This window comes from Nothoprocta perdicaria, unplaced genomic scaffold (assembly GCF_003342845.1).
Source record: "Nothoprocta perdicaria isolate Ctin4 unplaced genomic scaffold, notPer1 scaffold_60, whole genome shotgun sequence".
NCBI classification, from domain to species: domain Eukaryota; kingdom Metazoa; phylum Chordata; class Aves; order Tinamiformes; family Tinamidae; genus Nothoprocta; species Nothoprocta perdicaria.
This window is the reverse complement of record NW_020455866.1, coordinates 138,381-145,562: the sequence shown is the minus strand read 5'-3', so window position 1 is coordinate 145,562 and position 7,182 is coordinate 138,381. Positions and strand designations below refer to the sequence as shown.

Below are 7,182 nucleotides of genomic sequence, written 5' to 3'. Positions count from 1 at the left end.
CAGGAAACTGTTAAACTAAAAGCATTTTTCAGTACTTCATTTTTCAAATGCTTTGCTGATATTTTTTTCCCTTCATCTTTAGAAATAATTCAAAAAGGATTTACTCAATGGTGATCACTTATCCGGCAATTTCAGTAAGGCAGACCAAAGACTTTGTACTCAAAATCCTAGACCTTATTTAATTGCTTGCTATACAAAGTTGGGATCATGTTAACATCTTGAATTGCACCATTCATTTACTGAACTGAAATTAACACATCCCGCTCCAGAGTGCCTAATGTGATGTTTACAAAAGAAAAAAAAATAAAAAAGGAATACAAATATGAAAGAGGAAGCGGAGTTTTAGTTTGTTTGTTTCTTCAAATGGACCACCTAAATTGTGGAAAATAAATATTTAATTTTCTCATTTGGCAGTAAACTTTTATTAAGGTGCCTCAGTAACAATGCAGTTGGCTAATTTAGAAAAATCAGAATCTCCTATTGGAGTGTTTTCGTGTTCCATATTTTATAAGACTCCATTGAGAAAACAGACATATACTTCAGATAAATTATATCAAACTTGAGGGCTGTTCATCTACAGGCTAAAAGAAAAAGCTGCTTCCAGGATATTATATATCAAAAATTGAAGAATATTTTCCTAAGGAAAATATTTTGTGAATTCAGACTGACTCCCCTGATAGCTGGGGTTCCCTTTCTTTTGGCAAATGAATTATTTTCTAGGGGAAAAATGTCCCATTCAACTCCAATAATTTGCCTCTAGAAGGTTTAAGCTGTGGGAAATGTGGTGAAATATCTATCCTTTGATAGCTTTCAACCAAAACTGGAAGCTTTACAATGAACTGACCTTTAGAAATGGGAAGGAATGCCAAAACAATTCCTTTCTTGGCTCCTTGGAAGGAGAAACAGGCAGATTATGATATGAGAAATAAAGAGAAAAAAAATAAAAAGAATGAAGAAGTCTGGGATGGAGAGAAGAAGCATCTTTAGCACATTGTCTTATAAAACCTGGAATATAGCCCAGTATTCTTTATGTCACATACCCATACACACACACATACCTTTTATGACTTAAGAAATGATTAGTTGTACAGTGGTCTGATATTACTGCATTACAGGTCAAGTAACCCTATATTGTTCAAACTATATGAGGTGTCAAACTTTACTATTTATATTATATAGAATATATATTACACTTATATTACAACTTAATTTGCTGAAACACTTTATTAGCTCTACCAACTCTAGTCCTGCTAATGATGTTCACATGAGCCATTAATATTCTAGCCTTCTCTTGTTTATGTTTGCTACTTTAAAAGTTAGATGGATATTCTTCCATCATAATTTAAAAATTATTAATATATAATTTATATATATATATATATATATAAAATATATAATTTTTAAATTATGATGGAAGAATATCAAGTGAATCAACCTGAGACTAAAAAATGTTAGCAACTGGACTTGCCTGCTCAAAGTTAATCTGCCTACCTGTATATTTTTGTAGTAGTCTCTAAGTACAGGATTAACTTACACRTGGGACCTCTGCCTACCTGTTCCATGAGTAGTATTGAACCTTTGCACAGACTTAATCCGTTTGAATATATGCCTTCTTTTAGCTTCTTATATGAAATTAAATTAGAAACTTATACAAAAACTTCCTCTGTATGTATTTAAATCTTTTCACAGAAAAATTCTCCACTTTTTACATTTTTCTTATAAATTACAAACTTTTAGAAGAAGGTATTCACATATTATTACTATACTATGCTTTACTAAAAAATTGCTTTAAGTATTTCTCATAAAGAATTATATATAATACCTGGTAATATTAAAATTATCATGAGGTATTGCTATAATGCTGTTTTAGGTGCAGATACAGCTCAAATCTACACAGAAGTCAAAACTGTTAGTCATATAACTGTACCATTTGATGTAGCAACAGGCAGTCCAGCTAGTTGGTTTCCATTTCAGTAATTTTCTATTAGTTGAAAAGTGTAAGATTCAGATGTTGATTAAGTTGTTGGGTACAACAATCAACATTGGAACAAAAAACTCTGCAGTAACAGTGACATATGAAATCTAAACTAAGTAAAATGAAAGTTAGAGTTCTGAAAAACTTGAAAATGGCTCATTCAAAATAAATAATTATTTCTGTAATATGAGTAGTACAAGACTCAGTTTCAAAATGATAAATTTTATGTGGTAGACAATACACTTTGCAGCAAGATCTGATAATAGTTACATTTTTGGGGGAAAGTGCAATTTTATATTAAAGCAATGACCTTTTATATTTTAATATCACAATAGTCATCTACTTCCACCCTTATCTATTTGGATACTCTATGCTTAGTCAGAATGCTGCTAAGCTGAAGAAATACAAAAAAACCCTGTCTTCTGGAAAGTTTTATGATGACTTATCATAGAACAAAAGGCTAAAATCTGCTAAGATTTTGAGTAAGGACAGGCTAAATAAGGATCTTTGAAAGAAACACTAAAAAAAAAAAATAGTTTTCATTCTTCCTATAAAGGACAGTGTACAGTACAAAACACACCTTTAACTTAGCTTTTTGTAGACAGATATCTATCTATCTATCTGATAATAGGAGAGTCTAGAATTTTTCCATTTAAGCCTTTCAGAGTTAATTTTGGTGAATTGATAAGATTATGGCAAATCGCAGATTTAGATGTAGATAGGTGAACTTATGTAGGCTTATGGCAAATCACAGAATTGGAAGGGACCTCTAGAGATCATCTAGTCCAACCTTCCTGCTCAAGCAGGGACACCTACAGCATGTGGCACAGGGCGGCATCCAGGCAGGTTTTGAAGWTCTCCAGAGAAGCAGACTCCACAACCTCCCYGGGCAGCCTGTTCCACTGCTCTGTCACCCTTACAGTGAAGAAGTTCCTCCCCACCTGGAGATGGAACTGCCTGTGCTTCAGCTTATGGCCATAAATTTTTAGCAGAGGATGGTTTCGATCCATCGACCTCTGGGTTATGGGCCCAGCACGCTCCCTCTGCGCCACTCTGCTCCTTATTGTCATTTAACATTTGATTCTGCAAAGCGTTAAGCACTATGATCACTAGCGCCCTTGTCCGCATAGTTAATTTTAGACATGTGAGTAGTCTACACCAAACCATCAGCATACTTTTCAAAAGCACATGATGAATTACATTACTGAATCTATGCAAGGATGTTCAGAACCTTGTACAATCAAGTTAAGGGCTTTACATGAAGTGAAAAGACAATGGCGACACCCTGATTCATTTATACTATCAGTTTAAGAAATATTAATGTTTTTATTCTAAACATTTCCCCTGAATGTCTGTGAGCACATTTTCTTCAATTTATCTTCATCTTCTTTTACTAATTCTTTGGTTACTTTAGTGCTGTTATATATCTGACTTGCTCTATTTTTATAGACTCATAAAGAAAGGCAGTTAGGTCTTGTAGAAATGGGGGGAGAAGGGGGAACAGAGGAAGAGAAGGGATGGTGGTGATAAAATGTAATTCCTCTGAACACCTGCTGAGTTTAATTGCACTACAGCTGGTGCTGATTGTAAGTGGGTAAGGGAGGAGTAAGGAGGGGGTTACTGACTGATTGGCTGTCTTTACATCCAGTTTTATTGTCTTTTTTTCCCCCTTTCAGTATTATTCTTACAAGTTAAAAGAGACTGTGAGTCTGAGGGATTAGGGACCTAAACCAAAGAGGAATCTTATGATCTGTGAGCAGAATAAGATGCAGTGTTTCCTGGATGAAGACATCTGAAGAGAGCATATGTGAACCTCTAGAGCAGGACTGATGATCCCAACAGACAAATTGCCACAGTATGCAGCATTCACTAGAAYGAAAGGTTTATAGGTGAGATATTCAAAGAGGTCACCACGCCCAGAGCATGTGGGTCTGGAATGAAATCGAAGACAGTGCTTGAGATGAAGGAGCTGTGGTCATTCAAAAGGGATAGCAAGCCATGCAGAAAAATTTTCAAGCAGGTTCTCATTCTGCAAGAATTTAAGATAACGCAATGTGGTAGGTTTAAAAAGTATAGCATCAAGGCACTGTGGAAAAAACTGCTGTTCAGAAAACTGATAGAAATGATATTGCAAAATGACTGTTGTAATCTGATAATTGCTGGGGACAAGCTACATTGGTACAGATAAGTATGACGCGTGTTGTGAATTAAAATCTTTGTTTTGTAAGTTGACAGAAGAGGTTACAGAACATCATAGGTGTATGATTTATTTGGTGGGGAGAAGTTCCAAATCCCACATTTTGGCTTAGTTTGCAAACAGCTACATGGGTAAAAATGAGATCTGAAATAGTAAGAGAACACAGAGAGGTATATATTTCAGGATCGTGAGGCATTTTTTTATGGTCATGAATCCTAATATTTAATTTCAGTAACCTTTGTAACAGACTAGACAGCTATCATTCAGTGATTTTATTTTTTGTTGAGGGCAGTCTCTACTTAAAATTTAAAACATAACAGTGTAGAATTTTTAATTTGGACATAAAAAATATTCAGTAGAAACCTCAGTTAAACAATTCAGTTTGATAAATGAAATGACCTCATACATTTTCTTTGGCAACACAAGTAACAAGMTGGTTATGTTTATAATAAATGCTTTTCAGGAAGTATTTACTTCAATTAAAATCCTGTGGATGATTTAAGTGTGTATTAAGTGGAAAACAGGCTTAATTGTAAATGCAGAAGAAATAAGGCCGGTTGAATGTGGAAACTGGAAAGACACATGTACTGTTAGTGCATTGTAACAGGAAAGCATAATGCCTTACAACACTGTTAACTAATGACAGAATAAAAAAGGGAAAAAGATGGGATATTGTTTGACTGGATTAAAGAATTACGAATAACACCTACAGTCCTGGATAAAGAGTGACCTACAGCTGGGTTTCTCACCATGGAAGAATTTACACACACAAGAGGCAGACCTTTGCTTCCCATTAAGTAGTCAGAAAAGAYGGTGAGGAAGGAAGCACTTAGCTATTGTATTTTGCCCTCTAAAATTCTTTCTACCTTCTTCCTACTTCAGTATCTATCTSACTTTCATGGCAATACTGGCTTCTCATCTTATATTGTAATGTAACCAGTTTTTCAGAAATGATTTAATTTGTGAACATAGTCTCCCAAATTGCTTAATATGTGGTAGGTGCTAGGAACTCAAMCCTACCTCCACATACTTGAGTACAGAGTGCCACATTTCCTTGTTAAATTTTAAACAAGCTGAGTTTTCACAATCATGTCCTAATTACAAGGTAGACAAGAGACACTGGATCTCTCTCAAAATTTGCTTAAATTGACTCATATTTTGTGAGTAAATGAAATGTATAGCTGTTTAAGCAAAAGACTTTCATTGGCTTATACGGTAAAATCAATAACATGCTAATATTCCTATTAGCATATTACATATTCCCTTTTTGCTATATAAATTTGTACAAAATTTGAAACTTTCTAATTAAGTAATTCTAGTTTTAAAATTGCATGCCTATTTAAGAAGTTAAAACTCCATTCAACAATAGCTCCATGTCATTATGAAGGTTACGATCCCAAATGTTACCTGTCTGCTCTGTCCTGATAATAAAAAAATAATTAATTAGATTTCTTTCTAAAGTGTAACCTTCCTGTTGAGGTAATTATTTTAAAACTAGAGATGCTGCAACCTATTTTTATTTTGTATTCTGGATTTTTTTAACCTGTACATTGACTAATAACTTTATATTCTCTTTCCATTCCATATAACAGCTGTGAACAGTCAGAGCTTTGATATACATAATTAACAAATTAAAGTGATTTATTTCCTGAGTATTTACCTTTCTCGAGCTCTCAGTCTGGATTGAATTTGAATAGCTAAATGAAAGGTTCACTTTTTTTATATCCAACTATCTAACTCCCAAGCATATAAAAAATATTTTCAGACTCTTTTAATATAGATTCTATTTAATTTTCTCAATCAATGATCAGTATACATACATGGTCAAAAAAAAAAAAAAAACTAAGACAATGTTTATTTGTGCAATGCAAAATAACCTATCTACTTAGAGAAGATGATCTTTTGCATTTCCAGGAGACTTATACCAATGTCTTGGAAACCTCCAGCATAGACACTGTTATACCTTGATGGGCAGGCTGCTCTACTGCTGGACTGTACTCATGGGAATTTTTTTCCTTATATCAAATCTGAGCTATTCTGGTTTCATCCTGTCATTTTTCATCTTCCTGCCGTGATCAGTGTAGAATCTGATTCTATCTTCTTGTTGACCTGCCCATAGGCACTGGGTGGAGGCTGCTATTAAATATCTTCAAAGTCATTTCTTCTTCAGGCTGAACACATCCCTTGGTCTCTCTTAACAGGGTGAGTGTTCCATCCCCAAGGTGGTGGCCRTCTTATGAATTACCTCCTGTTTATCAGTGTCATCCATATACTTCAGGGATGACACCAGATGCAGTATTCTAGAGGCCATCTAACAAGTGCTGAGTAAAAGCAGATATTTGCACCCCTCAGCCTCCCGTCTGTGCTCCTCTCAATAGAGTGAGGATGCTGTTGGACGCTTTTGCTTCCAGGGCTCACTGCTAACTCATGCTCMGTTCAACTGTTTGCCAAGTTCCTCACATCCTTTCCAGCAAAGCTGCACTCCAGGCACTTTGTCCCCAACCTGTATCAGTGCAAAGGGTTCCTCCTTCCCAAGTGCAAGGCTTGAGATATGTCTTTGTTGAACATCATATAGTTCATGATAGTCCGTACTTCCATACTCCCTTGGCCCCTCTGGATGGCAGCCTTGCCCACAAGCATGTCAGCTGGTACCTCGCCAGTTACAACTTTATCAACAAGTACTAAAGGTCATTGATGAAAATTTTAAGCAGGACTGGTCCAAATACATTGTGTCTTACACTCCCTCTATAATCTGTGGTAAAATAAGATATGTCTGAACAGCAAATTCTTGGTCCAAAGTAGACAACTAAAATTATCCAGAATCACCACACTGTCTTTCTCTTCTCATTTTTATTGAGTTAAACAACTAGCTGAGAGGTAGACATCCATGACATAGGTGAGATGAGAACGAGGAAAAGCACCTTTATAAAAACAAGAAAAAATCTTTTGATTGTCAAAAGAAACTGATATGCCCCAAGTTTGGTCGTCTTGATAGGTCACTGGTTTGGTG

At 35.2% G+C, this 7,182-nt stretch overlaps 1 non-coding gene across 1 annotated transcript; it reads right to left on the bottom strand.

Annotated features, from left to right (window-relative positions):
* Positions 1–2,961: 2,961 nt before the first annotated feature.
* Positions 2,962–3,033, bottom strand: TRNAM-CAU. Its single transcript has one exon. It is a non-coding gene; the product is annotated as a tRNA-Met (tRNA).
* Positions 3,034–7,182: the final 4,149 nt, after the last annotated feature.